Genomic DNA, 27,116 nt, shown 5'->3' with positions numbered 1-27,116 from the left:
CAGTGGAGACTATCTAGAGAATCCAGAAAAGTATATAGAAGACTTTGCGGGACTAACTTTACTTTATGACCTTACTTGGAAAGATGTAATGTATGTCTTGGGACAGACGCTGACTCCTGACTCGAGAGCTCTAGTTCTGAGGGAAGCTACTACTTTTGGAGACGAATGGCTTGAACGTGAGACCAGGGGAAAGAGGGAACATGAAATAGCCCTCCTTCCTACTAGGAGCCAAGCAATTCCTATAACAGAGTCACTTTGTTGGGTGTATTCTTAAAGGACTCAAGTGAGCACATGCTAAAACTTTAAACTATGCTAAGTTTGCTGACATAGAACAGGGAGAGAAGGAAAGTCCTGATAAACTCCTAGTACAGACGACGGGAGCCTTTCCGCAAGTTTACTAATGTCAATCTTCAAAGTGCAGAAGGAGGAAAATAGAAGGAAAAAGAGAACCAGGCAAAAGACTGAAGCCCCAAGCTGTTAGATCTGCTCTGAAACAGCCTCAGGAAAAAAGCCCAGAGGAACCCAGGTGAAAAGGGATGGGCTTACTATCACTGTGGAAAGGAGGGGCATCTCAAGTGGGATTGCCCTCAGGCAGCTAAGCTGCCCCAGCTCCCTGTCCTGTCTGCAAAGGACCTTATGGAGAAGAGATTGCCCTCTGAGGTGTAGGCCCCAGGGGTCAGACTCTCAAGACAATCGGACCGGAAGTGCCCGGGGATCCCCACACAAGCTCCTGTCCTAGTAACACCTGAGGAAGCCCGGGTATTAATAGCTGTGGAGGGCCAATCAGTCTTTTCTTTTGGACACTGGGGCCACTTTCTGCTCAGTAAAGCTCCTGGTCTGCTTTCTTCATGATCCACTGCTGTAATAGGGCTGTCTGGACAAGCCAAATATTTTTCAATCATTGATTTGAGGGATGCTTTCTAGAGTTAAACCTATATGACTTTAAGACAATTGAAAGGATTCTTGGGCATTTCAGGCTACTGCCAAATTTGGATTCCAGGTTATGGGGAACTTGCCTGGCCTCTATATAAACTTATAACTGAGACTTAGGCCCAAACCGACAAGCTGGTTTGGTCTCTAGTTACTCAAAAGGCTTTTAAGACTCTTCAAATTGCTCTCTTGCAGCCTTCAACTTTGAGTTTGCCCACAGGATCAGAGTTTAGTTTGTTTGTTACTGAAAATAAAAGCTACAGCCACATTGTTTAAGAGTGATTGTTATTATTGTTTTACTAATGCCTAAAGCTTGTAAGTTGACTAACGGGCAAAATCTTACTGTACTGACTTCTCATGATGTAAGTGGAATCTTAAACTCTAAAGTTCAGAGCAACAATGCTCCACCTTTAAAGCTGCTGGGTGTCAGAAGCTCTAGGAATAGAATTATCACTTACACTGTTCCTGAAGACCCCAATCCTCAGAAAAAGTTGAAAAGGCTAGTGACATTATTAAAAGACACCCATGTAAGGTAACTCAGGAAACACAAGACAGCTGGTTTACAGTTCTACCCATAGCTTTAATGAGGTCTTGAATTGCCCTCCCCATCCAAAGAAGGGGCTGTCTCTATGACAGACTGTTTTTGTGAACAGATATTGTCATAGATCCTGAAGCTTTAAAATTAACTATGTGACTCAGCTTTTAGCTTTTCAAAAGACATTACTGGGAGGTTAATTCCTGACCCAGCCTTTGAATCAAACAAGATGGTGTTTGAGCCAGGAACCAAGATGGGCCTGAGAATCTATGTGGGCTTGCTTCTGCTGACTCCAAAAGTCCTGAGTCTGCCATTTGACCCTCAAGACAACGCCTTCCTGCCCTGGGCTCATTCCTACGCCACATAATTGCTGGGTCTGCGGAGCACTCCCCTCCTCGTCAGTTAAAGACTTCCCATGGTGAGTTTCTCCACTTCAAGGAAAGGACTTTCTTCAGTTCTGAGAATACCTTCACCAACAATCATATGTGACTCCTCTTCTTGATTTAATGTCATCTAACAATCCTAAGATGGAGAAGGCAATGGCACCCCACTCCAGTACTCTTGCCTGGAAAATCCCATGGATGGAGGAGCGTGGTAGGCTGCAGTCCATGGGGTCGCTCAGTCGGAGCAACTTCACTTTGACTTTTCACTTTCATGCATTGGAGAAGGAAATGGCAACCCACTCCAGTATTCTTGCCTGGAGAATCGCAGGGATGGGGGAGCCTGGTGGGCTGCCGTCTATGGGGTCGCACAGAGTCAGACACGACTGAAGTGACGCAGCAGCAGCAGCAGCAGCAGCAGCAGCAGCAACAATCCTAAGATGGATGTAACTATGGGCATAATGTAACTTTTAATTTTGATTATGTTTCAACTTGGTTTAATGACTATTTTGCTGCACAAAAGAAGGTAAATGGGTCTAGATCTGGTGGTTTTCTACCTGATGTTTATCAAATATGGGATGAGGTCATATGGCTAACTCCTAAAGAGAGATACCTCCTAGCTGATATTCCTATATGCTGGAAACAAATACAGCCACCCCCAGAAGTTAGCCGACAAAGTAATTATAATGATTAGAAACAATTGAGATTTTTGCCTCAAGAAATATGCAGTCTAATCATTCCTGTGTTCCTGTGTTTTCCAATCCCAGTTCAGGTCCTCCTTTTGCCTGGCCAGGCAATAATTGGGACTGGATCCCCCAGGCATGCTGGCTTGCCCCAGACAGGGTCTACTGGATATGTGGCTCTTACCTATGGGTGTGGCTTCCCCCTGGTTGGATAGGGAGATGCACCCTAGGTCTAGCTTTTACTCTTGGCTTCATATTTTCAGAGCTTACAGAGAAGCCTTACTAATCTGCCACATGTTAAAACTCACTGGGCAAGATATGTATTTCACTGGTATGATTATCTGGCTGCAATGTTCGTTCCCTCTCTGGGAACTACAGATAAGATGCTATGCTGCAAGTGGACGCTCTGACTAACTTTCAGCCCTTAGTGATGAACAAATACAAATTAGAAAGGTGGTTTTACAAAACAGATTGGCCTTAGATATTCTAACGGCTGCACAAGGAGAAACTTGTGCCATTATTCACACCCAGTATGAGTACTAATGTTGCTCACTTTACTAAACACATGAACAAGATGATTCAGGCTATGGATTCTCCTAAAGCCTCAGTCACCTCACTTTGGGAAACGTTAACTAGCTCCCCATGCTGGAAAACTATCTTAATCGTAATAATTCTAATTGTTCTGTTTTTACTGTTTGCTCCCTGCGTCTGTAACTGTATAACTGGATTTGTTTCTAACCATTTGAAAGCTTTTAAGTTACAAATGGTTGTCCAGGCTCCTAGGAGTGCCACAACCTCTTCCAAATATTATTTGGAACCCCTGGATCAGAGACCCTCAATATGAGCCTTAAGGGAATATGTTGCCTCAACAATTTAGGGACCATGCCCCTCAACAGCAGGAAGTAGTTAGGGAACGAAAATGACACCCCTTTCCCTTTGCAACATATTTCTCCTAAAAGAAAAGGGGGGAATGAGAGAGTCAATTCCTAGGTTGGTTGATAAGAAGTCCAGGGTTCCCGGGGAGGAGAAAGGGGTCTGGAATTCTCAAGGAGAAAAGGACAAACATTTTTTCCCTACATTCCTTAGTCTTAGCCACATGAAACGTTTTTTTCTTTAAGCCCAGAACTGATCATTACACAACAAACAAATAAGTTTAAACTCTGTACTAAGGATTACATAATAATAATATATCCCACTTAAGGACAGTTTCTCCTTTCTGAAAATCTTCTGACTAATCTTGTTATCTTAAAATGTAAATTGTGGGAGTGGGTCTAGTCAGATCTTTACAACCTTGAGCCATTCTTTTGATTTATTGTAATAACCAATTAAAAAAGTACATAACTCCCTTGCTAACACTAGCGAGGGGGCACGCTCCATCCTCCTTCTGATGTCTGTGTCAGAAGCTTTCTGTCTCTTTTTATACTTTAATAAAACTCTGCTATACAAAAGCTCTTGAGTGATCAAGTCCTGAAGGTAAATCTTCTTCTTTGGAGATCAGGAATCTGACCTTTCACCATAAGCTATCACCTTCCTCCAGGGGATCTTCCTGACCCAGGGATTGAACCATATCTTCTGGGTGGGGCTCCTGACTGGCAGGTGGATTCTTTACCACTGATCCACTGGGCAAGCCTGGGGAAATGCTTAGAACTACTCTATTTATTTTCCCACTTGGAAGCCTCTTGAGAAATGTGAACACGGCTCATATCAGCCCTTAGTCTCTTCCTGGCTGAAAATCCTCAGTTCAGTTCAGTTCTGTTGCTCAGTCGTGTCCGACTCTTTGCAACCCCATGAATCGGAGCACGCCAGGCCTCCCTGTACATCACCAGCTCCCGGAGTTTACACAAACTCATGTCCATCGAGTCAGTGTTGCTATCCAGGCATCTCATCCTCTGTCATCCCCTTCTCCTCCTGCCCCTAATCCCTCCCAGCATCAGGGTCTTTTCCAGTGAGTCAACTTTTTGCATGAGGTGGCCAAAGTATTGGAGTTTCAGCTTCAACATCAGTCCTTCCAATGAACACCCAGGACTGATCTCCTTTAGGATGGACTGGTTGGATCTCCTTGCAGTCCAAGGGACTCTCAAGAGTCTTCTCCAACACCACAGTTCAAATGCATCAATTCTTTGGTGTTCAGCTTTCTTTATAGTCCAACTCTCACATCCATACATGACCACGGGAAAAACCATAGCCTTGACTAGACGGACCTTTGTTGGCAAAGTAATGTCTCTGCTTTTGAATATACTATCTAGGTTGGTCATAACTTTTCTTCCAAGGAGTAAGCGTCTTTTAATTTCATGCCTGCAATCACCATCTGCAGTGATTTTGGAGCCCAAAAAAGTTAAGTCTGACATTGTTTCCCCATCTTTCCCATGAAGTGATGGGACCAGATGCCATGATCTTCGTTTTCTGAATGTTGAGCTTTAAGCCAACTTTTTCACTCTCCTCTTTCACTTTCATCAAGAAGCTTTTTAGCTCCTCTTCACTTCTGGCATAAGGGTGGTGTCATCTGTGTATCTGAGATTATTGTTATTTCTCCCAGCAATCTTGATTCCAGCTTGTGTTTCTTCCAGTCCAGCGTTTCTCATGATGTACTCTGCATATAAGTTAAATAAGCAGGGTGACAATATACAGCCTTGACGTATACCTATTCCCATTTGGAACCAGTCTGTTGTTCCAGGTCCAGTTCTAACTGTTGCTACCTGACCTGCATATAGGTTTCTCAAGAGACAGGTCAGGTGGTCTGGTATTCCCATCTCTTTCAAAATTTTCCACAGTTTATTGTGATCCACAGTCAAAGGCTTTGTCATAGTCAATAAAGCAGAAATAGATGTTTTTCTGGAACTCTCTTGCTTTTTCGATGATCCAACAGACGTTAATTAGATCTCTGGTTCCTCTGCCTTTTCTTTTTTTTTTTTAAATTTTTTTTTTTTTCCCTCTGCCTTTTCTAAATCCAGCTTGAACGTCTGGAAGTTCACAGTTCACATACTCTTGAAGTCTGGCTTGGAGAATTTTGAGCATTATTTTGCTAGCATGTGAGATGAGTGCAATTGTGTGGTAGTTTGAACATTTTTTGGCATTGCCTTTCTTTGGGATTGGAATGAAAACTGACCTTTTCCAGGCCTGTGGCCACTGCTGAGTTTTCTGAATTTGTTGGCATATTGAGTGCAGCACTTTCACAGCATCATCTTTCAGGATTTGAAATAGCTCAACTGGGATTCCATCACCTCCACTAACTTTGTTCATAGTGATGCTTTCTAAGGCCCACTTGACTTCACATTCCATGATGTCTGGCTCTAGGTGAGTGATCACACCATTGTGTGTGATCACTATGTGATCTAATTATACTATTAGATATTAGACTATATCTAATAGTCACATAAGACCAAGACCCAAATCTTAAAACCACCACAAGAGGAACACATGTTTCAACTCTGCTTCTAAAATCTGGTGTCTAAAGGGACTTCCCTGGTGGTCAATGCAGGGGACTTGGGTTTGCTGCCTGGTGGGGAAACTAAGATCTCCATGGCATGGCATGAGGCAATTAAACCCAAGAGCTGCAAGTAGAGAAATACACGCAGGCCGCTATGAAGACAAGGCCCAGCCCAGAAAAAAAAAGGTGATGTCTCAAAATACATACAACAAAGATATCCAAAGAAACCTTTACATTTTAAAAAAAAAGGTAGAAAACAAGTTAAATAGCCAATATGAATAAGAATTTGCTTATATCGCTTAAACAAATTCATCTTATAGAATATTGTTCAGCCTTTTACCAAAAAATAGTAAATTTTTAGTGTAGAAAGATTGTTGTGATAATGCGAGTAGAAAAAAAAAGTTGCAAAGCAGTGTGTCACATCTGTTTGTCTACTAGGCAGGAAGTCTGTCTTTCTCAGCTTCTCTCTCTCCCATCTCTCTGCCTCTTAGACATTTTGTGTTTTAGTGTATCTATATACAAATGGGGGGAGAATGTTTCCTGAACTCTGCATGTTGCTGCTACTGCTGCTAAGTCGCTTCAGTCGTTTCCGACTCTGTGCGGCCCCATAAACAGCAGCCCACCAGGCTCCGCCATCCCTGGGATTCTCCAGGCTAGAACACTGAAGGGGGCTGCCATTTCCTTCTCCAGTGCATGAAAGTGAAAAGTGAAACTGCAGTCGCTCAGTTGGGTCCAACTCTTAGTGACCCCATGGACTACAGCCTACCAGGCTCCTCAGTCCATGGGGTTTTCCAGGCGAGAGTACTGGAGTGGGGTGCCATTGTTTCTAAATACTAGAGATGTCTTGTTTCTAGAGTATAGAGGATGAGGTTTGGGGGATCGTAATGATATGATTGATATCTGTAACTTTTTTTTATAAAAAGCACTTATTACTTTCATAATCAGAAAACAGTGACAACAATAATAAAGGATTCGCAGTGCTTTGGTGAGCTTACAGTGCTTTGGTGAGCTCCGAAAATCACGGTGTTGATCTATTTCCTCCTTCACATTCTTTTTGTTTATTCATTCAACAAATGCTCGTTAAGGCCTTGTCTGCACCAGACCTCGTGCTGGGCCTTGGGCTCTTAGAGCTTAGTGAGATGTGATCCCCGTTGTGAGAAGCTCACAGATGTCAGAGAAAACCCAGCATGATAATGCTAGAACAGAGGAAATCACTGGGGGAGGGACTCCCTGAGTCTTGACGATAATAGCACTTGTCAGCCATAGACACTTTTTGGGTGATTGGGAGCAGCCTGTGCAAAGGCCTAGAAGCAGGAAGAGCTGTGGTGTGTTGCTTAACCCTCCACCTATTTCCTCCTAGTCCAAGCTATCACCATCCCTCATTGCCCTCCACTGCATGCTTCCCCTCCAGACTATCTTTGACCTAACAGCAGAGTGATATTTCAAAAATACAAAGGCAACCATGTCAACCCCCTGCTCAAAACCAACTCTGTGGCTTCCTCTTGCGACTAGGAGAAAAAAATCCAAAGATCCTCCACCCAGGAGATCCTGCACTCAAGTCATCAGGAAATCTGTTGGTTCTACTTTCAAAACATGTCCTGACTCCGACTGCCTCTCGCCATCTTCAGTGTAGCCACTGCTGCAAACCACCATTGCTTCTTCCCTGTGTTTTCATAGAAACTTCCTCACTGTCCTCCTGCTTCTAACTCCCAAACCCATCTGCCCCCAGCTTAGTCAGAGTTGTCATGTCAGGCCTCTGGTCTAAACATCCAACATCTTCTATTTCACCCAGAGCCAAAGCCAAAGCCTTCATAGTGGCCCATGGTCTCTGCACATCAGGCTCTTCATTGCCCCTCTGACGTCACCCCTTCCTGCTCTTCTCTCACCCACCTCTTCTCTCACCCACTTGTCACTGCTCACAATGGCCTCCTGCTCTTCCGCTCACATCTGGCTCCCTCTGGCCTGGGGCCTTTGCTCCAGGGGTTTCTCTGTTTGGAAATCTGTGCTCCTAGATGATCACATGACTTCCTCTCTCATCATCTTCAAAGCCGCTCTTCAGATTTCTATCTTTGTCTCAGAACCCTCTCTTCCCTAAGTACCATTATCACTCCCAGCCTCTTTCTCTCCTTGCTTCTCTTTTTTTTCTTGTGGCAAGCATCGACTCACTAGGGCTTCTCACATTTGCCCCAAATACAGAGATGAAACTTCCTGCCATTTGGGATGATGGCAGGTGGTTAACAGTGTGATAGCTATGTGGCTGTGGGTGTCACTTCTCAAATTTTCTGAGGTAGGGGCTCTTGCTGAAGGAGGAAACAGCTGGACTCCATCTTAGACCAGGCTGCAAACATTAGGCTACAAGTATGGTCACCCTCCTGATGGACTCTGAATTTTGTGCCCGGTGTCTATAGAAACGGCACACCAATGGAAAACCAGACCCCCGGATAAAAGAACCTCAGGACTTGTACTTGGACTCTCTGTTGCCTAAAAAATATGTTAATTATCTCTGTAACAGAACAAAGTGGTCAATTCTGTTATGTTTATCGGGATATGACCACAGGCCTATTGATAAATATCCACTGCTTATCTAGTCTTGTGACACATGAATCATGGGTCAACTTTGATCGTATCTCTCTTTTACCTTGTCCAGATTAGTTTCGAGGAATTTGGGGAGGTGGGTTTGAGCAAGTACACTTAGGGTATATAAGGTTTTCACAAAAACTGGTCGGGGTCCTAGGTTAAGAGGAGACTCTGCCTTGGGCCCGCCAGTGTAATAAACTGCACTCCACTATCTGCATTGTCCTTCTGAGTGAGTTTGTTTCCTGGAACGCGTGGCTACAACATTGCTAGATGTCCCACAGAGCAAGTTCAGGCGAGGTGAGAAATGGGAACTAGGGTTGAACATGGCCTGGGTCAGGTCCAAATCAGAGACCAGCAATGAGAACACTGACCTGGGTGTCAGGCCAGAGCAGGGGGGCTCAAGCCTATGGGAAAAGTTTTGAATCTTTGGGATTTGACTGAAGATTAAAAGCTTAAAAGTGAGGTTATATCAATCCTACAAAGACCTATGAAACCCTATGTCCTGTGCCTGCTACCCTGTGCCCTTCTGTCTGACTTCATCTCCTCAAACTCTCCCCACTCACTATGCAGCAGGCACTCTGGCCTCCTTGTTCCTAGAACTCCCCAGGTGCACTCCTTCCTGCCCCAGGGCCTTTGCAATTGCCATTCTCTCTTCTTGAAACACTCTCTCCCAGGTGTCTGCATTCTTATTCCTTTTTTTCATTCAGGTCTTTACTTCAAGGTCACCTTCTCAGTGAGGCCTTCCCTGGCCACAATCACACAATGCACACTCACATACCAGACTTCTTACCTCCCTCTCTCCAGATTTTACTTTTTCTTCTTAAATCTATCCCTAACTAATAAATTAGAGATAGAACTGGACATGGAACAACAGACTGGTTCCAAATCAGGAAAAGAGTACATCAAGGCTGTATACTATCACCCTGCTTATTTAACTTATATGCAGAGTGCATCATGCGAAATGCCAGGCTGGATGAAGCACAAGCTGGAATCAAGATGGCTGGGAGAAATATCAATAACCTCAGACATGCAGATGACACCACCCTTATGACAGAAGGCAAAGAGGAACTAAAGAGCCTCTTGTTGAAAGTGAAAAAGGAGAGTGAAAAAAGTTGAATTAAAACTCAACTTTCAGAAAACGAAGATGATGGCATTTGGTCCCATCACTTCATGGCAAATAGACGGGGAAATAATGAAAACTGTGACAGACTTTATTTTCTGGGGCTCCAGAATCGGTTGTGGATAGTGACTGCAGCCTTGAAATTAAAAGATACTTGCTCCTTGGAAGGAAAGCTATGAGCAACCTGAAAGAAAGTGAAAGGCGCTCAGTTGTATCTGACTCTTTGTGACCCCCATGGACTATTCTCTAGGCCAAAATACCAGAGTGGGTAGCCTTTCCCTTCTCCAGGGGATCTTCCTGATCCAGGGATCAAACCCAAGTCTTCACTGCAGGTGGATTCTTTACCAGCTAAGCCATAAGGAGTCAGACACGACGGAGCGGCTGAGCTGAACTGTGGCGTGTGGGATCTTAGTTCCCTGACCAGGGATCAAACCCAAGACCCCTACAGTGGGGGCACACAATCTTAACCCCTGGACAACCAGGGAAGCCCCAGTTTAAATTAAAAACTAAAAAAATAATAAAAAGAGGATTATCCTATTTATTTCTAATAAGAAATAAAAGAGTGGTAGGAAAATATCTGGTAGGTAATACATGCTTGAGACTCCCCTAGGTTCATTCACAAGTATTTATAGAAGACCTCCTTTGTACACTGGCTCTTAGAGACATAGAAGTGAACAGCAATCCCTGTCATCAGTCTGTTGACATGCTAATGGAGACAGAGATAACAATAGATAAGGGCAGTCATTTGTTAGTTCAATTCAGTCGCACAGTCATGTCCAAATCATTGCGATCCCATGGACTGCAGCACGCCAGGCTTCCCTGTCCATCACCAACTCCCAGAGCTTATTCAAACTCATGTCCATTGAGTCAGTGGTAGACTAGGGATAAGGAGTCCAAAATGGCAGTGGCTAAAACACAAGGACGGTCAAAGGAAGGTCCGAGGACCAGAGTGAAGACTTCAGGTACAACAAACAGCACTCCTGTCTAAGCCCAATTTGCATAGGGCAGGCCCAGGTGGAGGAAAAAAACATATAAAAGGAGGAGCCAAAACGCTCTCTCTCTCTCTTTTTCTCTCTCTCTCCCTCTCTCCCCCTCCCCCATGCGCTCCTCCACTCTCTTTCCTTCAAGTCTTTGGGTTGGCATGCCCTCACACTTCGAGGATGGATTCTCCTGCTATTTTCTAAATAAAACAGAGCTGTAACACTGATTTGCCTAAGAGCTATAACACGATTTGTCCAAGACCCAAGAGCTGTGACGCGCTGAGGGCTTTCATGTCCGTCACTCCAAATCTTTGTTGTGACGAGGCAACTGAGGAATATACACTCGCGTGACACAACCATCTCATCCCCTGTCATCCCCGTCTCCTCCTGCCTTCAATCCCTCCCAGCATCAGAGTCTTTTCCAATAAGTCAGCTCTTCGCATGAGGTGGCCAAAGTACTGGAGTTTCAGCTTTAGCATCATTCCTTCCAAAGAAATCCCAGGGCTGATCTCCTTCAGAATGGTCTGGTTGGATCTCCTTGCAGTCCAAGGGACTCTCAAGAGTTTTCTCCAACACTACAATTCAAAAGCATCAATTTTTCAGTGCTCAGCTTTCTTTATAGTCCAACTCTCACATCCATATGTGACTACTGGAAAAACCATAGCTTTGACTAGACGGACCTTAGTCGGCAAAGTAATGTCTCTGCTTTTCAATATGCTGTGTAGGCTGGTCATAGCTTTCCTTCCAAGGAGTAAGTGTCTTAATTTCAAGGCTGCAATCACCATCTACAGTGATTTTGGAGCCCCCCAAAATAAACTCTCTCACTCTTTCCATTGTTTTCCTGTCTATTTGCTATGAAGTGATGGGACTGGATCCCATGATCTTTGGTGTTTGAATGTTGAGTTTTAAGCCAAATTTTTCACTCACCTCTTTCACTTTCAACAAGAGGCTCTTTAGTTCCTCTTCACCTTCTGCCGTATGGGTGGTGTCATCTGCATATCTGAGGTTATTGATATTCCTCCCAGCAATCTTGATTCCAGCCTGTGCTTCATCCAGCTCGGCATTTCCTATGATGTATTCTGCATATAGGGCTTCCCTCATAGCTCAGTTGGTAAAGAATCTGCCTGTAGTGCAGGAGACCCAGGTTCAATTCCTAGGTCAGGAAGATCCCCTGGAGAAGGAAATGGCAACCCACTCCAGTATGCTTGCTTGGAGAATCCCATGGACAAAGGAGCCTGGCAGGCTACAGTCCATGGGGTCGCAAGAGTCGTACATGACTTAGCGACTAAACCACCACCATTCTGCATATAAGTTAAATAAGAGGGTGACAATATACAGCCTTGATGTACTCCTTTCCCAATTTGGAGTATGGTACAGCCACATGTGGCAAGTTACAGACAAAAAATAAAAATAAGTAAAATAATAATAAAAATAATAAAATAATTATTAAAGTTTAAGTTGATACGTTGTATTTTCATTCAGTTCAAGAATTTTTTTTTTTTTGGCCAAGAGGCATGCAGGATTTCAGTTCCCCCACCAGGAATCAAACCCTCACCCTCTGCAGTGGAAGCGCAGAATCTTAACCATTGGACCGCTAGGGAAGTCCTCCATCTTTCTTTGTGTGTGTAAGCTTATGTAATGCACCAAATCCACAGGATGCTGCTCCACATAGCCTGGAGGGAATGACTGGGCGCCCCCTAGAGCTCAGTGTTAAGTGGTGGCCCTCCACGTAGCACAGGAAGAAAAACTTAGCTCTGCTCTACTAAGGGGTCATTAACACTCTTTCTGGGAGAAAGGATTTCAAGTGTTTTTTAAAACTTTTTTCCTCCTGCCTAAGTTGCAATTCGTGATTTTTCTACAATGACGTGCATGCTAGGTCGCTTCAGTCGTTTTCCAACTTTTTGCGACCTCGTGGACTGTATAGCCCACCAGGCTCTCCTGTCCATGGGATACTCTAGGCAAGAATACTAGAGTGGGCTGCCATTTCCTCCTCCAGGGGATTTTCCTGAGCCAGGGATCAAACCTGCATTTCCTGTGGCTCCAGCATTGCAGGTGGATTCTTTACCACTTGAGCCACCCGGGAAGCCCTCAAAAAGCAAACTGTCCTTGCGACCATGACAGGACTCGAACCTGTAATCTTCTGATCCGAAGTCAGATGCCTTATCCATTAGGCCACATGGCCACCGACAATGCTAAGACAGTGATTTTGTAACAAGAAAAAAATGTAATGGAAAGAGCCTGCTGAAGTGTTTTCAGTGTACTGAAAATGTACAGAATGTCTATCTTCCCACAACAACAAAATTTTCCAAGTGTATGGAGTAAATTCCCTTGTGGTCCAGGGGTTAAGACTCTGCACTTCCAATGCAAGCAGCATGGGTTCAAGCAGCAGGATCCTGCTTGCGGCTTGGCAGGGCAGCATGTATTGAGTTGGCCAAGAATTCATTTGGGCTTTTCCATAAGATGGTATAGAAATATCCAAACAAACTCTTTGGCTAACTCAATAAAAAAAATAAAACGAAAAGTGCACTGAAGCCTAAAGTGTAGTGTTATGATTCTGAATGATTATAACTGGAAATAACTGTAAGTAGCCCCAGCCCCAAGGCTTTTATTGCATATGAAAAACAAATGGGGGGAGTGAGGGGCAACAGACAGAGGTAAGGGATTGAGGTCCAAACTACTGACACTGTGTTATAAAATAAGTAAGCTACAGGGTGTATTATAAAGCTCGGGAGAAGTATAGCCAATATTTGATAATAACTTTAAGTTGAATACATCTGTAAGTTTTGAAGCTCTATGCTGTATACCTGAAACTAATATCATATTGTAAATCAACTATATGCCTCTGTTTTTCTTTAACATGATGGGCTGGTACTCAGATTATCTTACTCTTTAAAATCCCTCTTTCTTCTCTTTTGTCTGCTCTCCCCACTCCACCTCCAGGTTTCTACCTTGCAGTCTTTGGCCCGAATGGCGAATGTAGTTTAATGAATCTCTCAGTGAAAAAAGAAGAAAAAGATAAAAAGGGTGCTTTCGAAAGCTCATGATGCAATCACTAGGATCCACCCAGGTGAATGGTCTGCTCAAAGGCACATGAACTTGTCCTGGCCCAGGGGGTTGGTCACTGGCCAAGGAAAATTCCAGACTTTCTTTGCACTGGCACCAGGGAACATTGGTCCCAGGGAGAAGTGACAGGAAGTAATATGGATACATACTTTCCCCCAAAGAGTCCCTGCGGGTGAGGGAGGAGTTCAGTTCAGTTCAGTTCAGTCTCTCAGTCGTGTCCGACTCTTTGCAGCCCCATGAATCACAGCACGCCAGGCCTCCCTGTCCATCACCATCTCCCGGAGTTCACTCAGATTCACGTCCATTGAGTCAGTGATGCCATCCAGCCATCTCATCCTCTGTTGTCCCCTTCTCCTCCTGCCCCCAATCCCTCCCAGCATCAGAGTCTTTTCCAATGAGTCAACTCTTCACATGAGGTGGCCAAAGTACTGGAGTTTCAGCTTAAGCATCATTTCTTCCAAAGAAATCCCAGGGCTGATCTCCTTCAGAATGGACAGGTTGGATCTCCTTGCAGTCCAAGGGACTCTCAAGAGTCTTCTCCAACACCACAGTTCAACTGCATCAATTCTTCGGTGCTCAGCTTTCTTCACAGTCCAACTCTCACATCCATACATGACTACTGGAAAAACCATAGCCTTGACTAGATGGACCTTAGTCAGCAAAATAATGTCTCTGCTTTTGAATATGCTATCTAGGTTGGTCATAACTTTTCTTCCAAGGAGTAAGCGTCTTTTACTTTCATGGCTGCAGTCACCATCTGTAGTGATTCTGGAGCCCCAAAAAATAAAGTCTGACACTGTTTCCACTGTTTCCCCACCTATTTGCCATGAAGTGATAGGATCGGATGCCATGATCTTCGTTTTCTGAATGTTGAGCTTTAACCCAACTTTTTCACTAGAGATCTCTTCAAGAAAATTAGAGATACTAAGGGAACATTTCCTGCAAAGATGGGATCAATAAAGGACAGAAATGGTATGGACCTAAAGGAAGCAGAAGATATTAAGAAGAGGTGGCAAGAATACACAGAAGAACTGTACAAAAAGATCTTCACCACCAAAATAATCACGATGGTGTGATCACTCATCTAGAGCCAGACATCATGGAATGTGAAGTCAAGTGGGCCTTAGAAAGCATCGCTACAAAAAAAGCTAGTGGAGGTGATGGCATTCCAGTTGAGCTGTTTCAAATCCTGAAAGATGATGCTGTGAAAGTGCTGCCTTCAATATGTCAGCAAATTTGGAAAACTCAGCAGTGGCCACAAGCCTGGAAAAGGTCAGTTGTCATTCCAATCCCAAAGAAAGGCAATGCCAAAGAATGCTCAAACTACCACACAATTGCACTCATCTCACATGCTAGTAAAGTAATGTTCAAAATTCTCCAAGCCAGGCATCAGCAATACGTGAACCGTGAACTTCCAGATGTTCAAGCTGGTTTTAGAAAAGGCAGAGGAACCAGAGATCAAATTGCCAACATCCAGTGGATCATGGAAAAAGCAAGAGAGTTCCAGAAAAACACCTATTCCTGCTTTATTGACTATGACAAAGCCTTTGACTGTGTGGATCACAATAAACTGTGGAAGATTCTGAGAGAGATGGGAATACCAGACCACCTGACCTGTCTCTTAAGAAATCTGTATGCAGGTCAGGAAGCAACAGTTAGAACTGGACATGGAACAACAGACTGGTTCCAAATAGGAAAAGGAGTACCTCAAGGCTGTATATTGTCACCCTGCTTATTTAACTTATATGCAGAGTACATCATGAGAAACGCTGGGCTGGAAGAAACACAAGCTGGAATCAAGATTGCCAGGAGAAATATCAATAACCTCAGCTATGCAGATGACACCACCCTTATGGCAGAAAGTGAAGAGGAACTAGAGGGAGGAGAGGGTGGGAAAAATTGAGAGTGATGTTGACATAAATAGACAGCTAATGGGAGCTGCTGTATAACACAGGGAATTCAGCTGAGTGCTCTGTGATGACCTAGAAGGGTGGCAATAGGGGAAGGAGTGGGATAGAGACTCCAGAGGGAGTGGATATGTGTACCGGCTGTGCTGTGCTGTGCTAAATTGCTTCAGTCCTGTCTTGCTCTTTGTGACCCTATGGCAAGGCTCCTCTGACCATGGGATTCTCCAGACAAGAATACTGGAGTGGGTTGCCATGCCCTCCTCCAGGGGATCTTTCGGACCCAGGGGTTGAACTCATGTCTCTTTCGTCTACTGCATTGACAGATGTGTTCTTTACCACTAGTACCACCTGGGAAGCTCAGATATATACATACTTGTTGCCGATTCTTGTTGTACAGTGGAAACAAACACAACATTCTAAAGCAATTATACTCCAACTAAAGCTAAATTTTAAAAAATTACCTTATGTACCTATAAAAAGAAGAGTCCTGTTTTCTTGAGGGGTGTGGTGAGGGTTACTAGTATTTTCAAAGTGAAAGTGAAGTGGCTCAGTTGTGTCCGACTCTTTACAACCCTGTGGACTATAGCATACCAGGTTCCTCCATCCATGGGATTCTCCAGGTAATAGTGGAGTGGGTTTCCATTTCCTTCTCGAGGGGATCTTCCCAATCCAGGGATCGAACCCGGGTCTCCCACATGGCAGGCAGATGCTTTAACCTCTGACCCACCAGTATTTTCAAATGGCTGACCAAACTGAGGGGTAGGGCAGCAGCCTTCAGGCTAGACAAACTCGGATTTGCAATTCTCACCAGGTTGATTCCTAGCTGGTTGACCCTGTGCAAGACTCTCCTAACCTATCAGGGACCTCAGTTTCTGCATCTGTAAAATGCAGGTAAGAGTGTTGATTCCATGGGGCTGTTCTGAGGATAAAATGAGGCGATAAATAAACGCAAAATGCTCAGCACTATCATGAGACTCAGGGGACTTCCCTGGTGACTCAAGCAGTAAAGAATCTGCCTGCAATGCAGGAACTGCAGGTTTGATCCCTGGGTCAGGAAGATCCCCTGGAGGAGGAAATGGTAACCCACTCCAGTATTCTTGCCTGGAGAATCCCATGGACATAGGAGCCTGGTGGGCTACAGTCCAGTCCACGAGATCGCAAAGAATCAGACACGACTGAAGCAACTTAGCACACGTGCACGCATCACATGACTCGTGTGCTCAGCAAACTGTATTGTATAAAATAAAGTTTTCATTCAAGGAATATTTTTGCCATATAAATGCTGTTGCTGCTGCTAAGTCGCTTCAGTCGTGTCAGACTGTGAGCGATGCCATGGACTGCAGCCTACCAGGCTCCCCTGTCCTTGGGATTCTCCAGGCAAGAACACTGGAGTGGGTTGCTGTTTCCTTTTCCAATGCATGAAAGTGAAAAGTGAAAGCGAAGATGCTCAGTTGTATCCGACTCTTAGCGACCCCATGGGCTGCAGCCTACCAGGCTCCTCCATCCACGGGGTTTTCCAGGCAAGAGTACTGGAGTGGGGTGCCATTGCCTTCTCCGATATAAATGCTAGGGTGGATGAAACTGAGCAGCCCCTGCTCTCTGGAGCTTACAGGTCAGTGGAACAGATAGTCATGGTGTAACCACATGAATGAAGAAGTACAAATTACACCAAATACTGAGAAGGAAAAGTCCAGAGGACTAAGAGAAAATATAACCAGGGCCACCTAATCTCGTCACTTTTTAACCCAGTTGAAGTTATTACAGACATCATAGACTGTGTTTGCGTTTCACTCACTGATAAGAGAATTCTTCACATGAACAATACGCTGAACATTTTGCAGAGAACTTTTCATAGTTGAGATGTTCATGTGGTCTGAAGCAGAGATGATGATGCACATTTAACAGAAATTAAAACTAAGGTGTAGAGAGGTTATGTAACTTCCTTAAGGCCAGACAACTCACTGAGGGCAAACACAGAGATCAGATAAAACCCAGAGGTCCTTTGCTTTCACATCTATTGCTTCTTCAGTATCTCATTTTTTAAAAATTCTGAAATATAGCCTATTTTCTTCTTTTGAAAATGTTGAAATATATAGTTTATTTACAAAAAGCATGGGGAAATATGTGTGCATGGTTTAAAGAAAACCTATGTAACTACTACTCAGTCCAAGGAACAGAATTTAACATAGCCCAAAAGTTCTTTTACATACCCTTCCCCAGAAGTAATTCCTATGGTAATCTTTTAACAACTCCTTTGTTAATCATTCATTCTTTACCTTTTAAGAGTCTTTATCAAGTATGCATCTCAACAATATTATTGCTTGTTACTAATAAAATATTAATATTTGCTACTAATAAAATATTATTGCTTGTTTATAAATGTATCCTAGTTTATGTTTTCTTCTATAACTTGCTTCTTCTTTTCAATGTTTTGTTTTTGAGATTATTCATATTGATGATGCCTACACCTCATTTTTAAAGATAAATAATATTCCATTGTGTGGTGACACCACAGCTTGTTTGTGCACTCTTAGGTTAATGAGAAACTTGGATCATTTCAGTGTTTTTCTGTTACAGTTCCTCTTTTTCCTTTTTTAAAAAATTTTTTATTTTTACTTTATTTTACTTCACAATACTGTATTGGTTTTGTGATACATTGACATGAATCCGCCACGGGTGTACATGAGTTCCCAATCCTGAACCCTCCTCCCACCTCCCACCCCATATCATCTCTCTGGATCATCCCCATGCACCAGCCCCAAGCATCCTGTATTGAACATAGACTGGCGATTCGTTTCTTACATGATAGTATACATGTTTCAATGCCATTCTCCCACATCATCCCACCCTCTCCCTCTCCCTCAGAGTCCAAAAGTCTGTTCTATACATCTGTGTCTCTTTTGCTGTCTCGCATACAGGGTTATCATTACCATCTTTCTAAATTCCATAGATATGTGTTAGTATACTGTATTGGTGTTTTTCTTTCTGGCTTACTTCACTCTGTATAATCGGCTCCAGTTTCATCCATTTCATTAGAACTGATTCAAATGTATTCTTTTTAATGGCTGAGTAATACTCCATTGTGTATATGTACCACAGCTTTCTTATCCATTCATCTGCTGATGGACATCTAGGTTGTTTCCATGTCCTGGCTATTATAAACAGTGCTGCAATGAACATTGGGGTACATGTGTCTCTTTCAATTCTGGTTTCCTCGATGTGTATGCCCAGCAGTAGTGTTTCTGGGTCATAAGGCAGTTCTATTTGCAATTTTTTAAGGAATCTTAAAAAATCTTTTTTAAGGAATTCTTTTTCCTTTGAAAGATGGATACATTTATTTTTATAAAAAACTCTGGACGATGTTACAAGATTTGTGAATTTAAATTTCAGTCCCTACAACCACAATATCAGTACTATATGATTAAAGTTCTATCATTTATTTTGAGTTTACCATCAGCCAGGAACTTTACACACATTTAAAAAATTCAATTCTCTTAACATTCCTATTTGATATGTATTATTATCTTTTAGGCAGTGCAACTGAGGTTCCTAGAGGTTAGACAATTTGTGCTATGCTAAGTCACTTCATTCGTGTCCAATTATTTGTGATTCCGTGGACTGTAGCCCACCAGTCTCCTCTGTCCATGGGATTCTCCATGCCAGAATACTGGAGTGGGTACCATTTCCTCCTCCAGGGGGTCATCCAGGGATCGAACCTGCATTGCCTGTGGCTCCTGCATTGCAGATGGATTCCTTCCCGCTTGAGCCACAAGTTCAGTTCAGTTCAGTTCAGTTGCTCAGTTGTGTCTGACTCTTTGTGACCCCATGAATCGCAGCACGCCAGGCCTCCCTGTCCATCACCATCTCCCAGAGTTCACTCAGATTCACATCCATCAAGTCAGTGATGCCATCCAGCCATCTCATCCTCGGTCGTCCCCTTCTCCTCCTGCCCTCAATCCCTCCCAGCATCAGAGTCTTTTCTAACAACTCAGCTCTTCGCATGCGGTGGCCAAAGTACTGGAGTTTCAGCTTAAGCATCATTTCTTCCAAAGAAATCCCAGGGTTGATCTCCTTCAGAATGGACTGGTTGGATCTCCTTGCAGTCCAAGGGACTCTCAAGAGTCTTCTCCAACACCACAGTTTAAATGCATCAATTCTTCGGTGCTCAGCCTTCTTCGCAGTCCAACTCTCACATCCATACATGACTACTGGAAAAACCATAGCCTTGACTAGACGGACCTTAGTCGGCAAAGTAATGTCTCTGCTTTTGAATATGCTATCTAGGTTGGTCACAACTTTTCTTCCAAGGAGTAAGCGTCTTTTAATTTCATGGCTGCAATCACCATCTGCAGTGATTTTGGAGCCCCGAAAAATAAAGTCTGACACTGTTTCCACTGTTTCCCCATCTATTTGCCATGAAGTGATGGGACTGGATGCCATGATCTTTGTTTTCTGAATGTTGAGCTTTAAGCCAACTTTTTCACTCTCTTCTTTCACTTTCATCAAGAGGCTCTCTAGTTCCTCTTCACTTTCTGCCATAAGAGTGATGTCATCTGCATAGCTGAGGTTATTGATATTTCTCCTGGCAATCTTGATTCCAGCTTGTGTTTCTTCCAGCCCAGCGTTTCTCATGATGTACTCTGCATATAAGTTAAATAAGCAGGGTGACAATATACAGCCTTGAGGTACTCCTTTTCCTATTTGGAACCAGTCTGTTGTTCCATGTCCAGTTCTAACTGTTGCTTCCTGACCTGCATACAGATTTCTTAAGAGACAGGTCAGGTGGTCTGGTATTCCCATCTCTCTCAGAATCTTCCACAGTTTATTGTGATCCACACAGTCAAAGGCTTTGTCATAGTCAATAAAGCAGGAATAGGTGTTTTTCTGGAACTCTCTTGCTTTTTCCATGATCCACTGGATGTTGGCAATTTGATCTCTGGTTCCTCTGCCTTTTCTAAAACCAGCTTGAACATCTGGAAGTTCACGGTTCACGTATTGCTGATGCCTGGCTTGGAGAATTTTGAACATTACTTTGCTAGCATGTAAGATGAATGCAATGTGAGGTAGTTTGAGCATTCTTTGGCATTGTCTTTCTTTGGGATTGGAATGACAACTGACCTTTTCCAGGCCTGTGGCCACTGCTGAGTTTTCCAAATTTGCTGACATATTGAAGGCAGCACTTTCACAGCATCATCTTTCAGGATTTGAAACAGCTCAACTGGAATGCCATCACCTCCACTAGCTTTTTTCGTAGTGATGCTTTCTAAGGCCCACTTGACTTCACATTCCATGATGTCTGGCTCTAGGTGAGTGATCACACCATCGTGATTATCTTGGTCATGACGATTTTTTTGTACAGTTCTTCTGTGTATTCTTGCCACCTCTTCTTAATATCTTCTGCTTCCTTTAGGTCCATACCATTTCTGTCCTTTATTGATCCCATCTTTGCATGAAATGTTCCCTTGGTATCTCTAATTTTCTTGAAGAGATCTCTAGTCTTTCCCATTCTGTTCTTTTCCTCTGTTTCTTTGCATCGATCTCTGAAGAAGGCTTTCGTATCTCTTCTTGCTATTCTTTGGATCTCTGCATTCAGATGCTTATATCTTTCCTTTTCTCCTTTGCTTTTCGCTTCTCTTCTTTTCGCAGCTATTTGTAAGGCCTCCCAGACAGCCATTTTGCTTTTTTGCATTTCTTTTCCATGGGGATGGTCTTGATCCCTGTCTCCTGTACAATGTCATGAACCTCATTCCATAGTTCATCAGGCACTCTATCTATGAGATCTAGACCCTTAAATTTATTTCTTACTTCCACTGTATAATCATAAGGGATTTGAATTAGGTCATACCTGAATGGTCTAGAGGTTTTCCCTACTTTCTTCAATTTAACTCTGAATTTGGTAATAAGGAGGTCATGATCTGAGCCACAGTCAGCTCCTGGTCTTGGTTTTGTTGACTGTATAGAGCTTCTCCATCTTTAGTTGCAAAGAATATAATCAATCTGATTTCGGTGTTGACCATCTGGTGATGTCCATGTGTAGAGTCTCCTCTTGTGTTGTTGGAAGAGGGTGTTTGCTATGACCAGTGCATTTTCTTGGCAAAACTCTATTAGTCTTTGCCCTGCTTCATTCCATATTCCAAGGCCAAATTTGCCTGTTACTCCAGGTGTTTCTTGACTTCCTACTTTTGCATTCCAGTCCCCTATAATGAAAAGGACATCTTTTTTGGGTGTTAGTTCTAAAAGGTCTTATAGGTCTTCATAGAACCGTTCAACTTCAGCTTCTTCAGCGTTACTGGTTGGGGCATAGACTTGGATAACTGTGATATTGAATGGTTTGCCTTGGAGATGAACAGAGATCATTCTGTCATTTTTGAGATTGCATCCAAGTACTGCATTTCGGACTCTTTTGTCGACCATGATGGCTACTCCATTTCTTCTGAGAGATTCCTGCCCGCAGTAGTAGATATAACGGTCATCTGAGTTAAATTCCAGTCCATTTTAGTTCGCTGATTCCTAGAATGTCGATGTTTACTCTTGCCATCTCTTGTTTGACCACTTCCAGTTTGCCTTGATTCATGGACCTGACATTCCAGGTTCCTATGCAATATTGCTCTTTACGGCATTGGACCTTGCTTTTATCACCAGTCACATCCACAGCTGGGTATTTTTTTTGCTTTGGCTCCATCCCTTCATTCTATCTGGAGTTATTTCTCCACTGATCTCCAATAGCATATTGGGCAGCTACTGACCTGGGGAGTTCCTCTTTCAGTATCCTATCATTTTGCCCTTTCATACTGTTCATGGGGTTCTCAAGGCAAGAATGCTGAAGTGGTTTGCCATTCCCTTCTCCAGTGGACTACATTCTGTCAGACCTCTCCACCGTGACCCGCCCTTCTTGGGTTGCCGCACCGGCATGGCCGCCAGGGAAGCCCTCAAAAAGCAACCTGTCCTTGCGACCATGACAGGACTCGAACCTGTAATCTTCTGATCCGAAGTCAGACGCCTTATCCATTAGGCCACATGGCCACAGACAATGCCAAGACAGTGATTTTGTAACAAGAAAAAAATGTAATGGAAAGAGCCTGTTGAAGTGTTTTCAGTGTACTGAAAATGTACAGAATGTCTATCTTCCCACAACAACAACAAAATTTTCCAAGTGTATGGAGGAAATTCCCTCCTGGTCCAGTGGTTAAGACTCTGCACTTCCAATGCAAGCAGCATGGGTTCAATCCCTGGTCAAGGTACAAAGATCCTGCTTGCGGCTCGGCAGGGCAGCATGTATTGAGTTGGCCAAGAATTCATTTGGACTTTTCCATAAGATTGTATAGAAATATCCAAACAGACTTTTCGGCCAACTCAATAAAATAAATAAAACAAAAAGTGCACTGAAGCCTAAAGTGTAGTGTTATGATTCTGAATGATTATAACTGGAAATAACTGTAAGTAGCCCCAGCCCCAGGGCTTTCATTGCATATGAAAAACAAATGGGGGGAGTGGGGAGCAACAGACAGGGGTAAGGGATTGAGGTCCAAACTACGGACACTGTGTATAAAATAAGTAAGCTACAGGGTGTATTGTACAGCTCGGGAGAAGTATAGCCAATATTTGATAATAACTTTAAGTTGAATACATCTGTAAGTTTTGAAGCTCTATGCTGTATACCTGAAACTAATATCATTGTAAATCAACTATGTACCTCTGTTTTTCTTTAACATGATGGGCTGGTACTCAGATTATCTTATTCTTTAAAATCCCTCTTTCTTCTCTTTTGTCTGCTCTCCCCACTCCATCTCCAGGTTTCTACCTTGCAGTCTTTGGCCCGAATGGCAAATGTAGTTTAATGAATCTCTTAGTGAAAAAAGAAGAAAAAGATAAAAAGGATGCTTTCGAAAGCTCATGATGCAATCACAAGGATCCACCCAGGTGAATGGTCTGCTCAAAGGCACATGAACTTGTCCTGGCCCAGGGGGTTGGTCACTGGCCAAGGAAAATTCCAGACTTTCTTTGCACTGGCACCAGGGAACATTGGTCCCAGGGAGAAGTGACAGGAAGTAATATGGATACATACTTTCCCCCCAGAGAGTCCCTGGGGGTGAGGGAGGAGAGGGTGGGACAAACTGAGAGACTGATGCTGACATACATGCACTATCACGTTTAAATAGACAGCTAATGGGAGCTGCTGTATAACACAGGGAATTCAGCTGAGTGCTCTGTGATGACCTAGAAGGGTGACAGCAGGGGAAGGAGTGGGAGAGAGACTCCAGAGGGAGCGGATATGTGTACGGGCTGTGCTGTGCTGTGCTAAGTTGCTTCCATCGTGTTTTACTCTTTGTGACCCTATGGACTGTAGCCTGCCAGGCTCCGCTGACCATGGGATTCTCCAGACAGGAATTCTGGAGTGGGTTGCCATGCCCTCCTCCATGGGATCTTTCAGACCCAGAGGTTGAACTCATGTCTCTTTCGTCTACTGCATTGACAGATGTGTTCTTTACCACTAGTACCACCTGGGAAGCTCAGATATATACATACATGTTGCTGATTCTTGTTGTACAGCGGAAACAGAGACAGCATTCTAAAGCAATTATACTCCAACTAAAACTAAACTTTAAAAAATTACCTTATGTACCTATAAAAAGAAAGAGTCTTGTTTTCTTGAGGGGTGTGGTGAGGGTTACTAGTATTTTCAAAGGGCCTGCCAAAATGAGGGGTAGGGCACCAGCCTTCAGGCTAGACAAACTCGGATTTGCAATTCTCACCAGGTTGATTCCTAGCTGGTTGACCCTGTGCAAGACTCTCCTAACCTATCAGGGACCTCAGTTTCTGCATCTGTAAAATGCAGGTAAGAGTGTTGATTCCCTGGGGCTGCTCTGAGGATAAATGAGGAGATAAATAAATGAAAATGCTCAGCACTACCATGAGACTCAGGGGACTTCCCTGGTGACTCAAGTAGTAAAGAATCTGCCTGCAATGCAGGAACTGCAGGTTTGATCCCTGGGTCAGGAAGATCCCCTGGAGGAGGAAATGGTAACCCACTCCAGTATTCTTGCCTGGAGAATCCCATGGACATAGGAGCCTGGTGGGCTATAGTTCAGTCCACGGGATCGCAAAGAATCGGACACGACTGAAGCAACTTAGCATGCATGAACACATCACATGACTCGTGTGCTCAGCAAACTGTATTGTATAAAATAAAGTATTCATTCAAGGAATGTTTTGGCTATTTAAATGCTAGGGTGGATGAAACTGAGCAGCCCCTGCTCTCTGGAGCTTACAGGTCAGTGGAACAGATAGTCATGGTGTAACCACATGAATGAAGAAGTACAAATTACACCAAATACTGAGAAGGAAAAGTCCAGAGAACTAAGAGAAAATATAACCAGGGCCACCTAATCTAGCCACTTTTTAACCCAGTTGAAGTTATTACAGACATCATAGACTGTGTTTGCGTTTCACTCACTGATAAGAGAATTCTTCACATGAACAATACGCTGAACATTTTGCAGAGAACTTTTCATAGTTGAGATGTTCATGTGGTCTGAAGCAGAGATGATGATGCACATTTAACAGAAATTAAAACTAAGGTGTAGAGAGGTTATGTAACTTCCTTAAGGCCAGACAACTCACTGAGGGCAAACACAGAGATCAGATAAAACCCAGAGGTCCTTTGCTTTCACATCTATTGCTTCTTCAGTATCTCATTTTTTTAAAACTCTGAAATATAGCCTATTTTCTTCTTTTGAAAATGTTGAAATATATAGTTTATTTACAAAAAGCATGGGGAAATATGTGTGCATGGTTTAAAGAAAACCTATGTAACTACTTCTCAGTCCAAGGAACAGAATTTAACATAGCCCAAAAGTTCTTTTACATACCCTTCCCCAGAAGTAATTCCTATGCTAATCTTTTAACAACTCCTTTGTTAATCATTCATTTTTTACCTTTTAAGAGTCTTTATCAAGTATGCATCTCAACAATATTATTGCTTGTTACTAATAAAATATTAATATTTGCTACTAATAAAATATTATTGCTTGTTTATAAATGGTATCCTAGTTTATGTTTTCTTCTATAACTTGCTTCTTTTCAATGTTTTGTTTTTGAGATTATTCATATTGATGATGCCTACACCTCATTTTTAAAGATAAATAATATTCCATTGTGTGGTGACACCACAGCTTGTTTGTGCACTCTTAGGTTAATGAGAACTTGGATCATTTTCTGTTACAGTTCTTTTTCCTTTGAAAGATGGATACATTTATTTTTATAAAAAACTCTGGACGATGTTACAAGATTTGTGAATTTAAATTTCAGTCCCTACAACCACAATATCAGTACTATATGATAAAAGTTCTATCATTTATTTTGAGTTTACCATCAGCCAGGAACTTTACACACATTTTAAAAATTCAATTCTCTTAACATCTCTATTTGATATGCTTCAGTCGTGTCTTATTCTTTGTGACCCTATGGACTGTAGCCTGCCAGGCTCCTCTGACCATGGGATTCTCCAGACAAGAATACTGGGGTAGGTTACCCTTTCCTCCTCCAAGGGGTCACCCAGGGATCGAACGTGCATTTCCTGTGGCTCCTGCATTGCATGTGGATTCTTTACCACTTGAGCCACCCGGGAAGCTCTCAAAAAGCAATCCATCCCCTTTCGACTGTGGCAGGACTCGAACCTGCAATCTTCTGATCCGAAGTCAGACGCCTTATCCATTAGGCCACACAGCCACACATTAGACAAATTAGCTAAGCCTTTTAGGAGAGTCATGGTGACAGCTTATTCTAAATCTAACATTCTGGTTCCTTCCAGTTCACTCCAGGACTTAATACTGTAGTATGCCTGCAATGCGGGAGACCCAGTTTCGATCCCTGGGTCGGGATGATCCCCTGGAGAAGGAAGTGGCAACCCACTCCAGTATTCTTGCCTGGAGAATCCCATGGATGGAGGAGCCTGGTAGGCTATAGTCCACGGGGTTGTAAAGTGTCGGACACAATTGAGCAACTTCACTTCACTTATGCAGTAATAAAAAACAAATGTAATGGTGGACTATAAAGTCTATAAGTATCTACTATATTTTTTTATATTTGTGACTGTGGAAAAACACACATAACAGGGGATTTCTTGGCGATCCAGTGGTTAGGACACTTTGCTTCCATTGTAGGGGGCACAGATCGATCCCTGGTCAGGAAACTAAGATACCACATGCCTCTCAGCTCAGCAAAAAAAAAAAAAAAAAACCAAAAACACCACACATGCACACAACATAAAATTTACCATCTTATCTACTTTTTTAAACCTTTTATGTTCAGTAGTGTTAAGTACATTCACACTGTTGTACAATCCTCTCCAGACCTCTTACAGCCATTCTTGTATATATTATCTGAGGCACAAGGGCAGGATTTTTCTCTAGGGCATGTCCTTGGGTGGAATCACATGGGTTTGCATATGTCCGACTTTATCAGTTAAGGTCAGGCTCTTTTTCAAAATGTTTGCATCAATTTATACTCCCATAG

The 27,116-nt window shown here is 43.0% G+C and overlaps 1 protein-coding gene and 3 non-coding genes across 10 annotated transcripts in view; 1 reads left to right on the top strand and 3 right to left on the bottom strand.

Annotated features, from left to right (window-relative positions):
* SEPHS2 (selenophosphate synthetase 2) overlaps window positions 1-27,116 on the top strand; it is a 46,968-nt gene that overhangs the window by 16,160 nt on the left and 3,692 nt on the right. For 2 of the 7 annotated variants that reach the window (XM_069570891.1, XM_069570893.1), the window contains one exon: window positions 23,396-23,522. The exons of 1 other annotated variant lie outside the window; for it this stretch is intronic. The gene's annotated coding sequence lies outside the window, so the exon portion shown is untranslated. Of the gene's footprint in view, window positions 1-13,572; window positions 13,700-22,862; window positions 23,039-23,395; window positions 23,523-27,116 lie in introns of those variants that run through there. 4 more of the 7 variants (XM_069570890.1, XM_069570895.1, XR_011252789.1 and 1 more) reach the window with 4 other exon arrangements.
* On the bottom strand, window positions 12,742-12,814 carry TRNAR-UCG (transfer RNA arginine (anticodon UCG)). The gene has a single exon. It is a non-coding gene; the product is annotated as a tRNA-Arg (tRNA).
* TRNAR-UCG (transfer RNA arginine (anticodon UCG)) lies at window positions 22,553-22,625 on the bottom strand. Its single transcript has one exon. It is a non-coding gene; the product is annotated as a tRNA-Arg (tRNA).
* On the bottom strand, window positions 26,258-26,330 carry TRNAR-UCG (transfer RNA arginine (anticodon UCG)). The gene has a single exon. It is a non-coding gene; the product is annotated as a tRNA-Arg (tRNA).

Source organism: Ovis canadensis, chromosome 24, assembly GCF_042477335.2.
Source record: "Ovis canadensis isolate MfBH-ARS-UI-01 breed Bighorn chromosome 24, ARS-UI_OviCan_v2, whole genome shotgun sequence".
NCBI classification, from domain to species: Eukaryota; Metazoa; Chordata; class Mammalia; order Artiodactyla; family Bovidae; genus Ovis; species Ovis canadensis.
Note: the sequence above shows the minus strand (reverse complement) of the source record. Positions and strands in the feature narration are given on the sequence as shown.